A 22,106-nucleotide genomic window follows, 5' to 3' on the forward strand; every position below is an offset into this window, starting at 1 on the left:
AAAGATTTAATTTCTTCTAACTTCCATATTTCTTTTAGCTTCCATGTATTCCATATGGAACTATCCATAACTGGGATATTTTCAGCAGGTGAAGATGCAGGAAGCCCTTTGCCCCACCTGGGTGAGGTGGAGCCTGGGGCAGGCACAAACCCCAGCCAGCTGCTGCCCAGCTGCTCTAACGCTCTCCCCTCTCACAGTGCCCCAGCTGAGCAGCACCTCGTGCATTCAAGGTCTGCTTTACACTCAGAGTTTATCTTTGTGCCTGTCTTTGATTAGGAGCTGAAATTGATCTGGAGAAAAGATTTCGTGGCTCCTTTCAGGCAGCAGAGCTGTGATGTCCATGGGGCAGGGTTTGGGCTGTCCAGGGACAGAGCCTGCCCCGTGTCCTCTCCTGATCCATGGCCCAGCCAGGGGCACTGGGAGCCTCATCTGCTGTCACAGCCTGATTTTCCATACAGCAGATCCTGTCCCTTCGAGCACAGACAGGACTTGACCTACATAACTGCAGCTGATGGGGAAGGCAAGGGTCCTCCATTAGGATTTGGCTTCTTTCTTCCAAGCTTCTGCCAAAGTTAAAAAAAAAAAAAAAAAAAAATTGAAATGTCAAACTAGAATAATGCAATTGTTGTGGCAGGTACATTTTCTTCTTCTCAAATTTCTTTAGCTTGTATACGACAATTAATTATGTTTTGCTTTTTTGTGCTGGTGAAGCAAAGGCTGGGGCTGAGGTTGGCTGTGGAGTGGATCCTCAGCCAGGGCTGTCCTGCAGCCTCAGAGGTGCTGGGGAGGAACTGGAAAAGTGGGATGTGAATCCTCTGGTCCAACACCCCATGTCCACGTTATGAGAGGGGAATCATGTCCTCACACCCACACTCCCCCAGGTGCTTAGGGGTGAGCAGTGGTGAAATCTGATAGAGCTAAATATGCTGTGGCCACTCAAAGTGACATAAGCCCCACTGCTGCAGTGATGTGCATGCTGTGAATCTCTCTGAAGGGACACTGACATCCCCTTTCCTCCTGGAGTGCACCACCAAGCTCCAAGGTCCCTTCAGCTGCACACCCAGAAACCACAAAGCCCTGAACCAAAACACTTAAATACCTCTGACCCTTGAGGTTTAATTGCAGTCCTAGACAGACAGAAAAACCTGCCAGCTGCCTGGTGTGCCTCGGGGTGTCCTGCCCTGGCCACAGCAGCTCGGTGTTGGCACCTCCTGCACAGATTCCTGGCTGCAGGAGGTCCCAAAACGCTGACACTTGCTGTCCTGAACCAGCCAGGGTTCTGCATTCCAGGAGGAATGGGGATGCCTGAGGGCCTGACAGGCTTCTGCTGCCTCACAGCTTCTGGATTTCCAAAGCAATCCTGTCCAGGAATGGGAATGGAGTTCAAGTGGGTATTACAGTCTGAGAAGGTTTAAGTGAAGCTGGAGGCAGGGGCTGTAACATCCTTTCTCTGTTGCTGCAGAAGGCAGGGTGGTGAGTTTTGCTTTCTGAGGGCACAAGCCTGCAAAATAATAAAAAATAATAAAAAATAATAAAACACAAAACCTCAAAAAAAACCCCAAACCCAAACCATATGTGACCCAGAGAAACCAGCTGGACTTCCCCACAGCACAGCTGAGGAGGTCAGTGCTTCAGGCAGCTGGGAGACAGATCTCACAGAGAAATGAGCTCCCATTCTGCTCTCTCTTCCCTGCCCCTCTCCAATGCCCCAAAAATCCCTCTGATTTTTCAAAGTTACTGACTAATTAGCAGCAATATGGACTCATTACACCAGAAACTCTCTGTTAAGGGGTGGCCTCTGCTCTCCAGGCTGGGGTTTGGCTGCCCCTGGCAGTGAGACTGGAGGAGCAGGACTTGGCTCATTTTTCAGAAAGCAGGTTTGGGACCAGGGTGTCCCAGCAGATCAAGGGTGATGGCCATGGGGTGCTTCAGGAATGTACCCTGAGGGCACAGAGCCAGCCCAGGACAGCAAAATCCATGGGATCATCACAGCATGGCTCAGGCTGGAAGGGACCTTGCAGCTCATGTCATTCCAACTCACCTGCCATGCGCAGGGACAACTTTCACTATCCCAGGGTGCTCCAAGCCCTGTCCAACCTGGCCTGGGACACTTCCAGGGACCCAGGGGCAGCCACAGCTGCTCTGAACAACCTGTGCCAAGGGCTCAGCACCCTCACAGCCAGGAATTCTTGCCCAATATCCATGTGGGAATTTGCCAGCCTGAGGTAACCATAGACTTAAGGCTGTGGATAAACCTTTAAGTTGGGGTGAGGAGAAATGGCTGCTGGAAGCTCTAATAACAGAGTCATTCTGTGTAAGGCTGTGTTTCAAGTTACACAATGATTGGTTGGTCACTTTACATACAAGGCTGTGTTTCTACTCATTCACGACTGGGCCCCTCCCTCAGATCTACTTTATATATTGTTGTGTTTCCACCACTTTTGGGTCTTTTGAGATCACCCCGTAGCACGTGCAGCTTCTCTTCTTTGTTGTTTTTGACTCAGTTTTATTAAAGTTCTTTTTTGGGTACCTCAATTGTTCCTGTCCCTATTTCTTTTGCCACACCACTCCCACCTGCCCTGGCACCGATGTCGTGGCTGCTGAACCACGACATATCCCACCCAACCCCTTGTCCTACCCCCTTGTCCTGCCACTCCGGGCCCTTGTCCAATGTCCCTCTCCAACTCCCCTGGAGCCTCTTGAGGAACCAAAAGGTTCCTCCCAAACTCTTCTCCAGGCTGAACACCCCCCACTCTGTCACTGATGTGTCCTCAGGCTTGGATTGGAGCTGTGGGTAACGCTGGTGTGAAAACGGAGCTTCAGCTCAGCTCTGATGTTGGCCGAGTGTCACACGGTGTCACCCTGCCTAGTGCCTCACACAAACCCCTCCTTTCTGTGACCCTTTTTCCCCTTCTTCCTGACATTTTGCATCTTGCATCACTGCTCCCCGTGCCTCTGATGCCAACCTGTGGGCAAGGACCAGTGTGAGTGCTGGAGCTGTCCTGCTGGCTCTGATGTCCCCCTGAGCTGGCATCCAGCTGAGGAATGACCCTTCAGCCTTGGGAGCTCTCCCATGGCTCTGATCTCCTCCCTGAGCCAGCATCCAGCTGAGGAATGCCCCTTCACCCCAGGGTCTCTCCCACTGAGACTGTGAATGGTTCAGCAGCTCCAACTCCGCTCAGGAAAGCACTTTGTTTGCTCTGAAGTGGGGTGAGAAAAAAATCTGGACGAAAGGACCTCTGGGAGACCTTGTAAGGTTAAGCCAACACAGAAGGTGCTGAACAGTGGCTGACATGGCAGGGCTGCACTGCTGGCCCTCCCTGGCTCCTACAGATCACCAACACACGCTCCGTGCACACTGCTCCCAGGCTTTCGTTTGCCCATCCTTCAGTTCCCATCTACAGAATCCTTTTATTCCACCTGTGACACAGAAGTTAATTTGAGGAAAAGGATAAAGTGTCACATTCTCTTGAGAAATGAACATGCAAATGGCCTGGAAGCAACCTAATTCTCTTCTCTCTTCTTCTTCTTCTTTTAAATTCTTTTCCCTTCCCCACCATGAAAGCAGCATTAAATCTGCTCTCCTGATCTGCCCTTTTGATAGCTGCTTCCCTGGTGCCAGAGAGGATGGATGGGCCTGGGCTGGGGCACAGGGAGGGCCTGGCTGGCTGGAAGCAGCTTGTCCAGCTGGTCCCAGTGCTGGTCCATGTGGGATGGGCAATGGGAGCACATCATGGGTGTGTCAGTGGCTGTGGGTGCAGCAGAAGGAGCAGGACCAGGCTCTTGGCAGCCCTGTGGGGTCACTGAGGTTCAGCACTGTTGGATTGGTCTGGGAAATGGTCCTCCCCCCCAGAGACCCCTGTAGCTGTGACAATGTTAGTTTAACCCTTCCTTTGTTTCTTGACCTAATTGTCTGAGAGCCAAGTATCTTTTCCTGAGCAGGAGTCTATATAAGGCTCTGCTCTTCCTTTTTTGCTCTCTTTCCCTCTTTCTCCCCTGTGGTCTTGGACCACATCGGGGGGTTAAAACCTCTTTTAGAATCTTTTGCCAATGCCCCTGAAGTATTTCCCCCAAAGCCCTCTCAGATCTGGGCTAGTCTAGTAACTCAGGGGGGCTGCAGGGGTGGGTATTTCACAGCACATCATGGGGCACTTACCCCAAGGGCTCACACACAGGTGTCCTTGGCATTGCCTCCTAGCAGCAGGAACAGCAGGGAAGACAAAAAAAGAAGGATTTTTATTGATTGCTTTGGAAGGAAGGTTGCTGGTGTACAGCGACTTTTGGGAGCACAAAGTACAGGCACAGATCAGAGGCTCCAATTATGCAGAGAAAAATACACAGCTCTAAAAAATAACCCTCCCTTAGAAAGGCTTCAGCACAGTAACAAAATATTAATGTTTAAAGATATTCCTTCTTAATATTTCAGGAAGCAATTGGAAGTCCCACAGTATAGTTCATTCTACTTTTTAAATGGAAATATTTAACTTGGAGCAACAGAGCTCACATTGGCTCCAAGATAAACTTTCCTTGGCAATTGCAGCTCGTGGATAATGCTAAAAGCAGCTCCATTTTTTGGGTGGCATTTTTTTAGCTCATCTTGGAGAGCCAAGCTCCAAATTAAACTGAAGGCTTGAGCAGCTGCTATTTTGCCAATGAGTCCAGAAGCTTGTCTGAGGCTGGGGAGGGGGGGAAAAAAGGGCTGTCTGGAGGGGGAGGCAGGATCCATACAGAAGGTTGGGCTAATTAAATCTGGAGAAGTCACCAGAGAGCCCAGTGTTTCTGCATATTGTATCTTCAAAGCTTTCCCTTGTGCAGGGCATGATAAGGAGAGGATCATCTTGACACTTTCATCTTCTCCTCAAAGGGTGAGCATTGAGCTAAATAAAGAAATAAATACACATTGATTACATAGGGAGGGACAGAAATATCTGCTTGTTCAAACAGCTGATGTGTCTCCAAGGGCTCCATAGGCTCTTTCTGCTCATTAATAACCATTTTTATTATTATTTTTATTGCTATTATTTTTCAATCTGCCAGTTGAGTGCTGTATTGCAGGAATTCCTGTTCTCACACATACCAGCACTGGCACATCTCCCCACCTTTCAGAGAAACCTGGAAGTGGAAAAGCAGAGGTGTGCAGGGGGTGTGTCTGCTCCTGTTGCCAAGGGATGTGGAAGGAAGAGCTGGGTCAGGTTTGCCCAGTGCAGGAGCATCTCTGTTTCAGTGCCAGAGCTGCTGTGTGCCTCCCTCCTGTCCCTGGAAGTGCCCAGCTCCAGCAAGTTCCTTTAACTGGGAGCACTGCATGTCCAAAAAGTCATACTGGCAGTGCATGAAACTGTAGATTTGGAGATTGGATCCCAGGGATCCTCCAGTCCCTGTCCATGTGAGAGCTCTCTCAGCACCTGGAGTAGCTCCCCATCAGCCTCCATGCACTGTGGCAGCACGAGGCTGGTGGCATCCCTAAAACCCCAGGAAAATGGCTGAAAGTCTCTTTGGTTAACAGATCCTCTGACTCTTTTTCCTAAGAGTTGCAGTTGGCATGAAGATTTTGAGATGGCCCCTAAAGCTGCAGGCTTGTTTTTGGAGAGGGTGTCCCAGTGTGGTGGGCAGGGCAGGGGCTGAGGAAAAGCAAAGCAGAGACTCCAGAGGGGTTGATTTTTCACTTAAACACACTGGAATTAGCCCCCCTGATACTAATTCCTGTAAAACAAAAAAGACACAATGATCTGGAGACTAAAACATGGTATAGGCAGATCTTTCCTAGCAGTGTGCTGAACCCCAAATCTGCTCAGAGAGGACTTTGACTTTTTTAGGGTTCATGCAGCATATAAGCCTTCAGCTTCAGAATGTTTTACCAAATGGTTATTCCTCAAGGCCTTATGGTGACTCCCTGCAAAGCAGAGAGGGATTTCTGCAGCTCCTCCAGTGCCTCCTGGATGGAGACACATGTTGCAGTAAGATAGAAAAAATTATACAGAAAGGCCTCATAAAATTAAGCCTGGTCTCCTAAAATCAGTGGCTGGCCTTAGCAGGCTAGCCCTTTGCAAGTTCCCATGCGAAAGCAATCCTGGTGTGAGCAGTTTGTTAACATAACAATTCTATTCCTGGGTGAATAACAACCAGCACCTGTATGAACTGGTTTTACACCATTAGATAGGAAAATAAAACTATCTCTCACAAACAACTTTCCCTACATGGAGAGTTTGAGTGACCAATCAATACAGAACAACGACTTGTTAATGACCAATAAAGTAATTAACAAGAAAGCTCCTGACCAATTGGAGTCACACACCAGGTCTGTAAAACTGTATAAAAAGGAGTCACTTATGTGAATAAAGAGGGGGCTTTTTCCACCATGAAGAAAATGGAGTCTGTGTGATTTATTCCCATAGACTCAGACCTGTGAGCCAGGGCAGAGCTGCTCACAGGCTGCCTGGCAGCTGGAACACCCAGCAAAATCCCTTTTTCAGCTCAGCTGTAGAAACCTGGGGGTGGAAAATGAGGCTGTGAGCGGGGAGGCGCAGCCATGCCAAAGCCATGGCGTGTCCTTGGCCCAGAGGGAGCATCACTCCAGACCTGCCATTCCACAGGCTTGTCCCAAGGCACCCTCCACTGCCCACTGTGGGATGTGGTATCAGCCCAGATGATAATTACAGAGTGAAATGTCAGCCTTATTCACAGGAGCATCATTACCCATTAGCTAATTAGGCATTAGCCATTCCAGCACTGCTGTCAGCTGCTTTTTAAAAAGCCACTGGATATTAGCAGAGAGAAACACTTTGAAATTGCACTTATGATAGCTGGTTTGAAAGAGCAGCGAGGCCTCTGATGCTTTTAGCGTGTTAGAAAGTACAAATACCTCTTTTTTTCCCAGCTCAGAGGAAGAGGAGAGGAAGAGAGGAAGTCATCCCCATCTCTGAATGTGTCCTGTAGAAAAGGACATGGTTTAATCTGGGCAGGGATGTGAACCCACAGTGTCTCAGGTCCTATTCAGTGATGGTAACAGGACCAGTGAGAAGTTTGGCAGGGCCACTGGGCTTGACTGAGATCCACGTTTCAGCTTCAGTTTATATCTTTGGGTGTGGGAAAGTCTGTTTTCTGAGTTTTAACTTAAAAACCTGAACCTGTGGAAACAGAAATGGCTTCTGGTGGTTGCTCTAAATCTTCTCCCAACACCCTTGAAGACCACGGTTCAGCCTTTCCTGGGGAGGAAATCCATGGCAGCTCAGCAGGACCCTTGTCCTGGCAGGGCTGTCTTTGTTTTTGGTAATTCCCCAGTAAAATTGTGTTTCTATTTCACTCTTGAGTGGCCTGAACGTGACACTTCACAGGAGACTTTATGTTTTCCTGCCTGTCTTGTACAGCTCAGAAACCTCTGTGGATTGGCTCTGTAACTCCCCAAAAGCAAAGCTAGCAAGGAAAAATGGGAGTGAAGTGACTTTGGCTGGGTTTCAGCCCATTCCCAGCACCATGTGCCTCTGAGCAGGAGCTACCTGGGACTGGTCGTGTTGCTTTTTACCTTCAAACATCCACTGCTAGAGCTTGTGTTTTCCAAAGGATGCTGCCAGATCCTCATTCTCCTTTCACAGAAATGTCATAGGGCAAGAAGGAAACTCTCCTTCAAGTGTCCAGAGCTTGGAATAGATGTGGTGGAAGGTGGCTCTTCTCACAACAGAATGGGGAAAAGGAGTAAATCCATATTTATATAGATCTGTCATCTCTGTGTAAACCTGGGGAATAAAGAGCAATTTTATGTACATTAGGTAAGGGAGCCATGTTCTCCTTTTAAATGAAGCAAAGATTAAACTGGTCCCAATAGGATGGCTCTTAATTCCTTCCATTTATATATCCTTGTTTTATTATGCTTGTGTGATAGCAGCACTTAGTAAGGCAGACTGAACAGATAAAGTAATCAAAGAAGGTCCATAGGAGTGATTTGCCCAAATTATCAATATATCTAATGCTACTTCTTGCCTTATTTCCCTTATATTTTCCCATCACTTTGCATTTCAGCTCAGTGTTTAACAAGAGTCAGGGAGAAGCCTCTGCTCCTCTACCAGCACCCAACAGGGACCAAGGCTTCTCCTGGCTGCCTCCAGTCACAATGAATGACAACTCCTTTTTGTGGGCTTCTGTGCCTCTCAGCCTGGATTAAGGAAATAGGTCCCAGGTGTGGATGTGACAGCCTGGTCAGAGAGAGAGAAAACTGGATAAGTTTTCCCATTAATCAGCCTGGGAAGCTTTAGGGAGCTGGAGATAAACAATGATAGCCAAATATTAAAACAATCTGCAGGTGGTGTTTTTTAACAATCTGCTGTTTTCCTCATAAGGTTGTATACAAATGGGTGTCTTGTTAATTAGCCAATCATGTGAAATTAATTGATTAAATGATCAATCAGGTCCACGTGTAGCAAACTAAGGTATAAAAGGGGAGAGGATCAAATAAACAGAGCTTTTACCCTTTTGCCTTCTGTGACACCAGGAGCCCTTCTCACCTCAGGGCAGGGTGAAGGCTTACCAGGGATGTAAGCACAGCACAACCAGGTTTACTGATGTCTAAAATTCAGAGTGTCCCACACTGTCTGCCACTGAAGCTGCTGGCCCCAAGGCACTGGCAAGCTCTAGCTGCCACAGCACAGCAGGTATCTGTGCAAGTGTGGGGTTAAAAAAGAGTTAAAAATGGACAGCCATTGGCATTTGTTGTCATGGGGGTGGTGAAACACTGGCAGAGGTTTTCCAGAGAGGTGGTGGGTGCCCCATCCCTGGCCACGTTCGAGGTCAGGCTGGACAGAGCAGTCTGGTCTGGTTTGTGTCCTGCTCACTGCAGGGGGTTGGACTGGGTGGCCTTTAAAGGCCCCTTCCCACCCAAAGCACTCTGTGATTCTATGAAACATGCCCAGCTGGAATCAAATGTCAAGCCTGGAAAGGAAGGGGGATGCTCCACGAGTGGGGTGTGCTGCTGGGTGGTCTCCCAAGGCTTTCCCAGCTCCTTCAGCAGGCAGCAGCCAAGGGAGAGACTCAGGATGGGAGTCCTTATTCCCAGCTTGTTGGCTGTCATACCTTTGTTTTGGAAAAGGTGTTTTTAATGCTAGGAGATTTCTGGAAAAACTGTTGAGCATGAATTCAGAGTAATTTAGAGAGGGAATGGTCTGTGGTGGATACTGCAGGCATGTTGGGTGCCTGCACAATGTGAGGGTGCTCCAGAACAAGCACAAAGAAGGGGCAGGGGGTGGACCTGGCTGTAAACAGGGATGATGCTGTGGCTGTGTCTCCCTGGGAGGGCAGGGCAGGGTGACATGTGAATTCCCAGGACAGAGAGGCACGGAGCAGAAACACCTCCTTGGGCTGGGGGCTGTTTCCAGTGCCAGGAGAGCTCAGCAGGGAGGGGAGGCAGTGGTGTCCCAGCTCTGGACACTGTCCCACAGCCGTGGCAGCATGGCCAGGTCACTGCCCGAGCCCTGGAGCCAGCCAGGGCTGTGTCACAGTGGGGTTGTGTCCCTGTCCCCATGGGCAGTGTCACATCCCACCAGGCCATGCACTGCACCACATATCTGCACCTGGGCAGCAGCTACTGAAGTTCAGCTTTTGGAGCAAAAGCCAACCCGTACCACTGCCAGGTTTGGGCTGAAAGCATCAGCCTTGCTCTTCCTTTGCTATTGAAGCCCAGGATATTTATTTTTTGTGGGTGAAAATCTCTATGGCTTTTCCCCAGATGGGCTCTCCTGATTTAGATATAGCCTAGAAGAGGAGAGAAACCTCCTGTTCCCTGTGGGTTTGTCCCAGTGTACTGCAGTGCTGGTGGAGGCACCAGTGGTAGATTCAAGCACCAGGTGAGGGCAGCTATGCCCCAGCCTGGTCTCACAGATTCCAGGTATGAAACACAGATCCAGGAAAATTGCCTCTTCTCAGAAGAAAATTCAGAATAAAATGTAGGGGGAAATGTTCCTTTTTGCCTGGTCTAGCTCCAGCAGCATTCCTGATGTTTTGCTAGGAGGGGTCCCTGAGTGATCCCTGGCTATTCGAGGTGGGTTGTCCATACAGGGGCACTCAGCCTGGCTGTGCAGCAGGGAATTGTACTGAGAGGCTGTGTGCCTGTGTGTGTGTGTGTTAAACACTTTCCCCAAGAAACGTGTGCATGGCTGTGTACACGTACAGTTTAACACTTATCACTCTAAACTTAATAGGATTACAGAGATCTGCAGACAAATGAACATATCCCTCTATAGCCTTATCATCAGCTGATAAGTAAAAGCCCAAAGATTGTTGAGACAATTATGTTTTGATATTCATCTTAATACTTGTTCAGGAGACAAAATGAATAAATTGCTTTTCGGCACCGCGGGCGTGAGGAAGAGCCCAGGGTGCCTGTGGCTGGGATCCTGCTGTTGGACACAGCATCTTCTCCTGTACTGCAGGGTCAGGATGGAGCTTTGCTCATCTCCCCAGGCTCTGCAGGATGGACACTGTTGCCCTGTTCTTTTGAGAGTTTTAAAGTTCTTCTAAAAGCTCCTGTGCCTTCTGATAGTTACATATTTCAACTGAGTTTTCTCACACATGTTCATGTAAATAATGATTGTTTTGCATTCTTCTTTGTGGGTGGAGAGAATTGATGGACTGTTGGTTTGGCCAGTGTGGTTGGAGAGGCGGCACTTTCACCCTCCAATCCACTGTCACTATTGCTATTGTATATATAGTGGAATCAGAAAATAAAGTGGGCTTTTTTGTGTACTTTTTCTTTCCTTTTCCATCTACCCTGCTTCTGTGAGTTATTTCGTGTCACAGTGTGACAGGACACAACCTGAACACAGCCCCCCCAAGCCCTCACCACAGCAGCTCCCATAAATCTGCTGTTGTCACCCTGATTTCCATGAGGGAACTGAGACAGGATTGCAGCTTGCTGGTCCCTGACCAGCCCGTGGAAAGCAGAGCCAAACCTGTCTGTAATTTTGGGCTCACAGCTCCATGTCCTGGCACCGATGGTCCCATTAACGCTCCCTCCTGCCCAAGGCTGAGCTCAGGCTCTGCTCCCCCAGCTCTGGAGTGTGAGAGAACTGACCCACTGCCAAACCCTGTCCTGGCACACGGCCCCAGCCCCGCAGGGGACACCTCCAGCACCTCCCAGCAGTTCCAGAACTTCATGGCACAAAGGCAGCCAGTCTCCCCTTCCCTCCTCCGGGTCTGCTTCTCACCCTGCGGGTGCCAGGCCTGGAGAAGCAGCACAGAGCTCACCTGGCACCGGGTCCTGCTCCTCCTCTGCAGAGGCTGAATTTCTGTAGCTCCTCTGTCAGTATGGGGCAGCGGGGTGGGAACTGGAGCAGACATACGAGCCTTGCTGGAAGGAAATATCCCCATCCTCTGATGTCCTGTGATTTTTGGCCATGTTCTTGCACTGATCTGGAAGAGTTTTCTGCCCCTCTAATTAGAGTTGGGAATGTTTGTATTACCAAAAGTGTCAAATTGCTTCATTACAACAAACACAGGAGACACTTTGATCCAGAAAATGAGATGACTTCAACTTTGTATGAAGTTGGAGCTCTCCTCAGTGTTTGAGAAACAAAGCAGAGGAGAATAAAGCAGGGGATGCTCTCAGGAGTGAGCTGAGCAGTTTGACTCAGGCTGGTACCTCGGACCTGCAGTGCTCTTGAGTTTTGCCAAGCAACCTGGTAAAACTGAAAAATTTCCACCCAAATTACCTGTAAAACAGCAGCGCACATTGGCAACACCACCAGCATTTTTCAGAAATCATTGATTTTGTTACAAGTCCTTCTTTACATAGGTGAAATCTCTCCAGCTTTGAGCAGTTTCAGTCCAACCCAGCCCCACGTTTTTCCAGGGGAAGCTCCATGGGGTGGTTTACAGCAGCTGCCCTGGGGGGAGCCTGCAGCCCAAACTGTGCCTGCCTGGGGTGGACCTGCCTCCATGAGAAGCACAAACAGTTCTCCTCATGTTCTTACAGAGCTCAGGCCAGGATTTGCAGCCAGGGCTCAGTCTAGGGGGCTGCAGGAAGCCTCCCTGTTCGAGAGAACATCCTGAACATCCTCCAAAGCCAGGAGGTGCAGCCACAGCTGCTCTGGGGCATCATTTGCAGAAGGGCAGAGCTGGGCTCAGCTGTGCTGCTCCCCATGCTCTCCATGCAAGCAAGCTGCCTTCAGCTTGAATCTCTAATCTCTTCTTATCTCTACATCCTTATTCCAGACAGGCTTTTTCTCCTAACAGTGTGTAAAGAAAGCAGGGGGATCTACTTGCCATTACCTGCATTGAAATAACACTGGAGGGTTGTCATCTTTAAATCCCACCAGGCACATGCTTTTGTAACATCTTAAAACTAACCAATGAACCCAGAATCAACCTCCCAAATAGAAAAGGGAGATAAAAGATTCATCCTTCCACATACTTTAACAGTAGGAGAGCAGTGATATTTCAAAAGCAAGACAGACATCCTGGAGGTGAAGGCAAAGGACGCGTGGGAAGCACTGAGAGGATGCAGACTTTAAAGGTGAACAGGAGGGCATCTGTGCTCAGCACTGTGAATGCTTCAGTCACAAGATGAGACCTCTTGATTCTGCACTGAAGTGGAATCACACATTTCTGGCTCTTATTTACTCTGCAAACAGAAAGCAAAACCCCCAGCCCCACTTGCTTCCCGGGGACAGTGGCTGCACTGCCAGGATGTGCTGCAGCAAAGAGGGGCTGGGAGTGTCCTGGCAGGCTGGGCAGTGCACCCACAGCCCTCACCCACCCTGTGAGGCAGCTGCAGGTGGGGTGAATAGCTGTGTGCTTGCAAATGCTTCCACAACACAAGCAGGCAGTGATTTATCAGGAACTGAGGTGGTTCCAGCCTCCAGCAGCTCCAGGTGCAGCTGCAGCCATAAGACCTGGCACAGCATGGGCTGGGGATGGCCAGGTAAAACAAACCCCAGCCTTGAAACAGAGCCCCCGTGTTCAGAAAGTTTGGAAATATTGTGTAAATGCAGAAAATGTGGCACTTTCCAACCCAGCACCCACCTCCCCCTGCAATGCCTGTGCATGTGTGTTTGTATGGAAATGACAGGCAAATCAGCAAACCCACCAAGAAGCAAGCAGAGTGGCTGTGAAAAGCAGTGTTCTTCTCTTATCAAATTTGCTTGGGTTTCCTCTCTTTCTTTTCCTTTTGGCTCCCATCAGCTCATGAGGTGTGTTAAGCAGCTCTGCCAGGGCCTTGCTGCAGGAGCAGCTTCGTGTCCTGCCTCTGGCTTCAGTGGGAACGAGGGTGGCTCTGAATTCCCACCAAGACAAACAAAGCTGCATAAAGAGGACATTAAATTCCTTTCTATAAGGCTAAGTTATTTAAGGTATATTATATTACAAGGTTTTATAATATTAAAGTATATTATAAGGTATAATAAGAAGGTATTTTCTAGTTGCAAAACACTTTTTTGTCATTTTTATTATGAGGGGTAAGGAAGGGAAGGCAGTGAGCACCAAGTCTGAGTCTGGCAAGGGCAAGCTCCATGGAAAAAGGGGCAAGGTGTGTCCTTGGGACATGGGCTCATGGTGTTACTTCAATGCCTGAGAGCTGGTTGATTTTTAAAAGACTAAAAAAATAATCTTTAACATTTGAATAAGTAGCTTGTATTCCTTCTTCTCAGTCTTTTCCATGGACATGGAGCCATCAGCCAAAGCAGGGCCAAAATCCCAGTGGAGATGTTGCTTTTCCCTGTTTGTTGCTGAGCTGAAACTGCTGTCACACAACACCTTGGACACAAAATATTGACACAGCTTTATCCAATTACAGTCTGAACCTGTGGGACAAAAATCTGCTGGCAGCTGTTAAATGTGATGGCATTATCTGTGTCTCTGGAGGTGGGAAGCTGTGGATCACCAGATGTGGAGAGACTGTGCAGGGAATCCCACGTGGAATCCGTCCATATGGGCTTGCCCTGGATTTACAGTCTCTTTTAGATTCTTTGTCTCAGCCAGTGTCCAAAATGAGATTGTACAGACTTCTGGTCCTTCCCATCATGCTGAACAGAGGAGGGAACAGTACATGGACATGTTCCTGCCCCCTTGGAAAGGCAGCCTGGGTGTGATGGAGCAAAAATAGCCCAGAGGACCCTGGCACAGAGAGGCTGTGGCTGCCCCTGGATCCCTGGCAGTGCCCAAGGCCAGGCTTGGAGCAGCCTAGGATAGAAGGAGCCATCCCTGCCCATGACAGGGGATGGAATGTGGTGGTTTTTAAAGTCCCTTTGAACCCAAACTAGTCTATGATTTTTGTAAAGAGCTTTTTCCTCTGATCCTGGCACAGGATGCTGTCGGGTATGAGGCAGCCCAGCTTCTTCTCTGCACAGCTGGTCCCACATGGGTGAAGGGCACCTGAACCCTGGATGAAGCATAGCTCTAGTTTTGCACAGACAGATATTCCCAGGGGGATATGTGTGTTATTAAGGGAACAAACTGATGTGCAAGTTGGCTGGTTTTATCTTTCTTTTTAATTTTTTTTTTTTTTTGAGCCTGGCATCTCGCTCTGTATGAGAGGCAATTTAGAAAAACAGCTATTGAATGTTTTTAATTCAAGTATGAATGTGTCTTCAGCTGGGGCAACTGATTGCCTTTTCCCTGAGGGAATGAGCTGTCTTATAAAGCACCATTCACTGCTATAATGGCCTGCTCCCTTTGGGGCCAAACACTCCATTCTAACTAAAAGGGGGTTGTGTACAAACAAGACTTAATGCATCCCAACCAAAAATGCTCCATCAAGGCCCTGAGCCCAGTGGTGAAGTCCAGGACAGGGATGTGCCCTGGTCCTGCTAGGGGCAGGGAAATTCCAGCAGCAGCTCAGCCAAACTGGGACTGGGGTGGCTGGAGGGCACTGGAACCACATCCCCTCCCTCCCTGGCAGCAGGGGGGGAGGGCTGCTCCCTCTGCTCGAAAAGGCAGCTCAGCAGACAATTAATTAGCAGCAGGGCTGGTTGCATGGCAAAGACACACCGTGCACCCTATCTGCATGCAAATATCCCCCGGGCAGGGAGGATTAGAAGAGCTGGCAGGAAATGATGGCTGGGAGGGTTTAACCTTGAATATTGCAAAAGGCACTGCTGCTGCTTATTTTGACACATGTGTGGGTCAGCCAGACCATGGAGGAGAATAATTAGGGAGGAAAAGGAATGCAAACTCTTATTATTGAAGATACCTGGGGGCTAACGGCATGAATACATTTGTTATAATTGACCCATGGCCCGATGATGATAATTCCTCTGTAGAGATGGCCACCTCATCTATTCCGTGTGCCAACATGGATGTAGGAAATAATTGCAACCTTGGCTCCATCTCCTTTCCACTCTTCTGGAGAATAGCTAATTTACGACAGAAAATAATGACTAATGTTAGAATAAACAATATTATGACTCAAGTGACTTATGAGTGCTGCAGATATGATGCACATTTAATAGGACATGACTTAACCAGACATGTAATTTTTTTTCTGAGCAGACTAAAGTAAGTGTGGCAGAAATGCCAGAAACAGCTTTGCAATTGGAATATGCAATTTAAAATAAGTAAAGATTACTCCCAGGTAGTTTATTGCTTTAACTACATCAAGGCAGGTCCCTGTAGCAGACTGCATAATGACTCTCATTTCATTTTTGGTTTGTGTCAAATATCTTCAGTTAGTTTTGCTTTATTGGCTTCATGCAATTTATTGCAGCACTAGAATGTGATTGTAATGCAACTAGTATTTTAGTTTTATCTTCCACTGGTAATTTTTCTTCTTTATGGAGCCTATACTGTCTGCATTAATAAAAGCCATAGAAATTATACAGCTTGGAACCAGGTTTTAGTAAGTGCCAGTTTGCCACAGAAGATCTGAACTAGCAGTGCTATCTGCAGCTCAGAGGAGGACAGATCCTCTGGCGGAACGGGGGCCAGGATGCTCCATGGCACCTTCTGGGCTCAGTGCTACTTCCAAACACGACCCAAGCACTCTTGTTTGTCAGAAGGGAGCACAGAGTGAATTCATCTCATCAACAGCAGCTGTTTCTGCCACATAGCCATGATTCAGAGCTGTCAGAGCCAGCCCAATCTTGAAGGGTTTTGTAGGCTCTGCCTGGAGACCCCAAACACAGCCTGAGAGCTGTGCTTGGCCTGGGTGTGTCTGTGACACCTCTGCTGCTCAGGAGAGGAGAGGGTTTGTCCTGGCTTGTAAGATCAGCATGGATTCTATTTGCCATCTGTTGGAGGCTGGGCAGTTTTCTTATCTCTCCCAAGAACAATGTCTCTCTCCGGGAGATATCTTCTGTTCATGGGCCATGGAATGACTCCCTGCATGACCGGTAGAGTTCCATCATCCCATGGTGAGATGCTCCACCCAGAGGGAGGAGCCAAGCATTCCTACCTGCATAAAATCAGCATTTTTGGGAAACTAGAGCAGCCCTTCACTGGATTCCCAGAGGAGCAGCTTCTTCTCTGTTGGATCCCCAGAGGAAGACCAGGCCCATCTACTCCATCCCCAGACCTCCAGAGAAAACTCCACCCTTCTCCAGATCCCTGCTCCAGCAGCATTTCATCTGCCCCTCCAGGAGGAGCAGCCACCATTTCACTGGACTATTCCCAACACCCTGACTCCTCAGGGTGTCAGGTTTCTGAATCTATCACTAGTTTTGTTTGTACTTATTACATTTTTTTTAATTTAGTTTTTTTTTTTTATTGCCTAGTAAAGAACTGTTATTCTCATTCCCCTATCTTTGCCTGAGAGCCTTCTAATTTTGAAATTGTGGTAATTTGGAGGGAGGGGGTTTATCTTTTCCATTTCACAGGAGGCTCTTGCCTCCTTTCACTGACTCCTGTCTTTCAAACCAAGACAGGTTACTGCACAGAGCAGCACCTGGGCTTTCAAAGGCAAGAGGCTTCTTCCAAGCCAGGCAGGGACCTGAGGAACTTTCCTGCCCAAGTGCTCAGCAACCAGCAGCTCCCAGTGCAGCATCTTCAATAATTAGAGTTTGCATTCCTTTCCCTCCCTAATTATTATTTAAAGGTCGATGTCCTGGCTTCTTTCATCCCCCTAGCTCTTCTCTAAAACCTCCTACCTGGGCTGCGCCTTCAATCCTGAGGTCAGTTTTGGGCCCCTCACTACAGAACAGGCATTTCTGCTGAGGCTGGAGCGTGTCCAGGGCAGGGAATGGAGCTGGGAAGGGGCTGAGCCCCAGGAGCAGCTGAGGGAGCTGGGAAGGGGCTCAGCCTGGAGAAAAGGAGGCTCAGGGGGACCTTGTGGCTCTGCACAGCTCCTGACAGGAGGGGACAGCCGGGGGGTCGGGCTCTGCTCCAGGGAACAGGGACAGGAGGAGAGGGAACGGCCTCAGGCTGGGCCAGGGTGGGTTTTGATGGGATATTAGGAAATTTTCTTCACTGAAAAAGCTGTAAAGCATTGCAACAGGCTGTCCAGGGCAGTGATGGAGTCACCTTCCCTGAAGGGTTTGAAAAACCCTGTGGATGTGGCGCCTGGGGACATGGGTTAGTGCTGAGGGGATGGTTGAACTAAATTATCTTAAAGGGCTTTTCCAATATAAATGTTTCTGTGATCCTACTTCACCAAGGAGTAAGAACAATTAGTACTTAAAACCATGTGAGGTGCTCAGAAGCCCCCCAGTGCTGTAAGCATCCCCAGGGATGGGTGACCAGCACTGGTCTGGCTTCCCCTACATGTGCAATACTCACCTGAAAAGCTCATGTATCTACAAATTTGTACATTTTGAGGTGTTGATTAATTCATTAAAGCAGCTTAGGGGTACAGTTTTGGCTGTGTGACTCTCAGTGAGTAATTACAGTGCACAATTTCTGCTCCTCTTTTAACATTTCTCATCCCTTATATCGTAAGTCACTTTTTCCTCTCATGAACCACCAGACAAGTCCCATCAGCTACTTCCCCAAGCACTAAAACTCCTTTCAGTAATAAGTGTGCTCATGCTCCTCAGCAGCAGCACTTCCCTTCCTGATTTTGGTTTGTTTTGGCCACAGCTGAAGGTGCTCTGGGGAGTTCAGGCCAGCCACAGCATTCACATGGTGCTTGTGAGACTCCAGCTCACTCACCCCTCCACTAGTAAAACAGTAAGAAAAGCAAAAAAACACGAGTGAAAATCTTTTATTAGTATTTTAGAGAGCCCACCTATGCAAGAACCCAAATAGAGAGGGCAGCCCAGGACACACCCCCAGGGGCTGAGGGTTGCAGAGGCATTTCTGAGAACCAAACAGCCAAACCCCACAGGCTCTGGATAGGACCTGGGTACCTAATTACCTCAGGCACTCTTAAATTTGCAGGCCAAAAACACCCAGTGTATACAGGGGGTGGGGTTCTGAAAGACTGATTGTGCTTGCTGCGAAATGAATTTCCTTTAAAGCTGCATTTATTGCACTCCATGGCCCCCATTAATCAGTAAGTTATATCTGGCCTTCACATTATGGTGAGAGAAGAATGTGAAATATTCCTAAGCTGCAAAATTACTCAGAACTGGGGGTGGGGGGGTGGGGTTCCCCCTTTGCATTTGATTTCAGTGTGGAAAATAAGTGACTTTTTGCTAATGTCTGTCTGAAGCCCGGCTGTGAACTTGGTTTGTGTGAGGAGCCCCACACCCATCTGTCCCAGCACAGCCTCTGTGGCACCCCACATGCCCTGGGGTGCTCATTCCTGGTGCCTTTCTGGGGTGACTGTGTGGGAGCTGATGGATGGCTTGGAGAAGAGTGGGAGGGCTGCTAAGGGCAGAATTATTGCCAAGAAAGGCTGACTTTGCAGCCTTTGGTTATCTTTTGTAAGAAGTGGCGTTGTGGTTTGACCAAAACTTGGCTATAATGCAGCCTCAAAGCTTAAAAAAAATCAAGATCTCCAAGAAGTTGAAAAAACATCTATTTTCTTACTTGGCTAACTCAGTGTAATAATTTTTAGAAGTGTGAAGGTATGAATCTGGCAAAAAGACGAGAAGTTTTTTTTTTTTTGTATAAACCAGTAACCAACACTTTGTTGGAGCAGGAAAATGCTTTGCATGAAAACATGTCTGTTTGAGGTGCTCAGTGTAAGGTTTTTGGGGCCAGAATGATTTCCTCAGTGAATATATATACTCACAGCAAGGTCTGATCTTTGCAGGGCCATGAATGCCATAAATAAAACATCCTGCTAAAAACACTGCTGTCCCCGAGGCCTCCCACAGGCTGCTCATGGCTGGCCAGTGCACTTGAAAGTTGTTAAATCCTGTATACACAAACATCTTATTAACCACCCTTTCATGGGAAGGGAAGAAAAATCAGCTCCATTGAGCAGCTTGACCCTTGTGAGTGCCTTCCCATGGCTAAGGGAGCTCCTACAGAATTTCATGGTGGTTTAAATCACTCCTGAATAGGAGCAGCTTCCCCTAGCATGTACCCTTGCACCTCTGCAGAGCAGACACGGCACTCCTCAGCGTGGGTAACTCCACCTTCCTTCCAGTGCAGAAATTACTCAGTAAAATCGCTGTGGGTAAATAAGAAGTCACTTTTGTAAAGCCTCTCTTTGATGATGCTAAATGAATTCCCAGAGGGTGGATAAACTTTCTCACAATGAGGACCATTTGCAGAACAAAGAGGCAATTTTTTTCTCATTTCAGTGTTTTCTGACATTTCCCCCCTGGGGGAATAAATGGGCCTATTATTCTACCAGATTCCCTGGCATTTGCAGAGCCTGGGTGGGGATGCTCCAGTGCCTCCAGTCTTCAGGCTTTGCCTTGCTGCTTTGTGGTGACACCCAGCTGGCCTGAGGTGGCACCTGACTGCACCAGCTTCTCATTTGGGAGCAGCCTCCCAAATTCCTGAGCTGCTGAGCTGAAGCTGCCATGCTGGGAAGGTGTTTAGGGATCTCATTCCAAATGCCTACACAGGGAGCTGGGGCTAAATGCCACCTAAAGGGTGCCCAGGTAGAAGGATCCCCATGGGATTTACCCTGGGGGACAGACTCAGCACTGATGTAGGAGGGGGGGAAACAAAATTCAAGAGTAGGGATTATGTTATGGATCACTCCACCAAAAAAAAGTCTGAATTTAACCTGATGATGCAAATGTTCCTGGCACAATGCAAGCCCAGCAATGCCATTCCTGGTGGATTAGTCCCACCCACTGATGGGAAGTATGGATAAGGAACCCCACAAGTGTCCCCAGGCTGGTGTTTGCAGGTAGACAGCTACAGCCTGTGGCCACCACTCGTGTAGCAGCAAAGTCCCATCCCAACCACAGCTCTGTCACGTTGAATAACCTCTTCTGCTGTGCTCACAGCTTCTGCTGGGCCTGAGAACAGCCAAGATCAGGAAGGCAGACAGAAGGAGCTGGAAAGGAAATAGGGAATAAGAATAATATATTGGGAAATACTTGGTATGAAGAGAAGTTTAAAAAATATATTTCCTTTTCAATATCATCTGCTGTACAAGAGCTTCCAGGGAGGGTAAAATCTCACTGCAGATGGGTTATAATCCTTATTGATACAGTAAATGGAACTATCAAGCTGGAAAAGATCATATGGCAGTTAAGATAAAGGTTTGACTTGTCCCAGAACCAGGCTTATCAGGGTTTAGCAGTAAGTGAGTTTTGTTGCTTAGACTGCATTTAAAAAGGTCATTGATTTGCAGCTAATACCAAGTTGTCATAGTTTCGTGAGTAAGAGCTTGCAGTTTTCAGAATCAAAGCCTTTTCCTAAATCGATAAGAACAGATTCAGTGAGATTGCCTGAGCCCACTGAGGCAGAGAGAGAGGCAAGCAGCAAATCCACCCTGGCTGTGGCAGGAGAGAACAGCTCTGCAGCCTGCAGATCCCCTCAGGGTCTGCACTAAAGGGCTGCCAGGAAAGCCCAAAACACTCAGCCTGGCAGCAGATGGGCTGAGAGGGTCAGGGACCAGCAGCTGCCTGCTGCAAACCTCCTTTGAAGCAATTAGCTGATTGATCTGGGCTTTGCTGGGCTGAGACACTGTATTTCCTGCATGGTCCAGTCAATACCATTGGATTTTCACACTGCTGGATGCAGAAATACACACGCACAGCCAAGTGTGGCTGGAAAAGGGGGATTCCCACCTTGGGGATGGGTTCAGGGGCCTCCAGTTCCTCCCTAGACACCAAGTGGAGGCTTCAAAGTCTGGAGAAAGGAGCAGCTGCCTCAGCAGAGCCTCTTGCTATTCCTGTGTTTGCATCATTGATGGCACAGACAAGACCAGGGCTTTAACCTTCCCGGCTGGCTCTCCTGCTTTTTGTGGGACAGCTCCAGGTGTGTCCCAAGGACCCCACTCCTTCCCACCAGCCCCAGCCAGGGCTGCCTCCTGCTTGTCTGCTGCCACATTCCCAACCAGCCACATTTCCTCCTCTGTTAACCCAATTGCTGGAGAAAACCAGCCTTCTCAGGGCCTGGGTGTCTGTGTGACCCCAAGATTGTAAAAATCCTCGTTCTCCCAGCCCGCCCAGCCAAAGGAGGAGTCAGGATGTGTAGGATCAGCTTCTCCGGGTTGTTTATTTCCCCTTAGCTATAACATTCTTTCTCTGACCTGCTGAGCTCTGTCTAACAGGTTGGCCATGGCATTCTGTCTGCCCTCTAGGATGGTGTTTACATTTTATACTAAAAACATACGTGTGCTATGTTTACAGTTACGTGCCAATATCTATCATTTATGTTGGACAGTGTGTCTCTACCTTAAACCAACAGAAAAGTGTCACCATCACACCAAGACATGGAGGGCAAAAAGAAGGAGAAGAAGGTCAGGTCATGCCCAAATCCCTCCATTTGTCCCCTTGAACCCCATTCTAAAAACCCCAAAATTCCATTTTTTTTTCACCCTGTGTTAATCCAACTACCACACTACTCAAACCCTTGTGTCTTGTAATTCCTCATTCAGAGTTGGCAGTTTTTTCTATGGGCTGAAATCGAAGCCACAGGTGTTTTTGACTTCATGCCAAGGTCTCTGAGCCCCCTGCCAGGGTCTGGAGACAGCCAGGACAGCCAGAGGGATGTCCTGGACTCTGACAAGCCTCAGGAAGCAAACACAGTGTCCTGCCTCAAGGAGCATTGGCCACCTCCAGCTAGATCTGACAGAGAGAGGGGGACACTCACACGTGTTGGTTTCTTCCATGATGGGA

The 22,106-nt window shown here is 48.4% G+C and overlaps 1 long non-coding RNA gene across 1 annotated transcript; it reads right to left on the minus strand.

Annotated features, from left to right (window-relative positions):
* Positions 1 to 3,073: 3,073 nt before the first annotated feature.
* LOC146765797 (uncharacterized) lies at positions 3,074 to 9,840 on the minus strand. The gene is made up of 3 exons (XR_014949590.1): positions 7,975 to 9,840; positions 7,520 to 7,730; positions 3,074 to 4,877 (listed from the first exon to the last, which is right to left on the minus strand). It is a non-coding gene; the product is annotated as an uncharacterized LOC146765797 (long non-coding RNA).
* Between the last annotated feature and the right edge of the window lie 12,266 nt (positions 9,841 to 22,106).

The sequence above is a fragment of the Lonchura striata genome, chromosome 19 (genome assembly GCF_050655825.1).
Source record: "Lonchura striata isolate lonStrDom1 chromosome 19, ASM5065582v1, whole genome shotgun sequence".
Classification (NCBI taxonomy): Eukaryota; Metazoa; Chordata; class Aves; order Passeriformes; family Estrildidae; genus Lonchura; species Lonchura striata.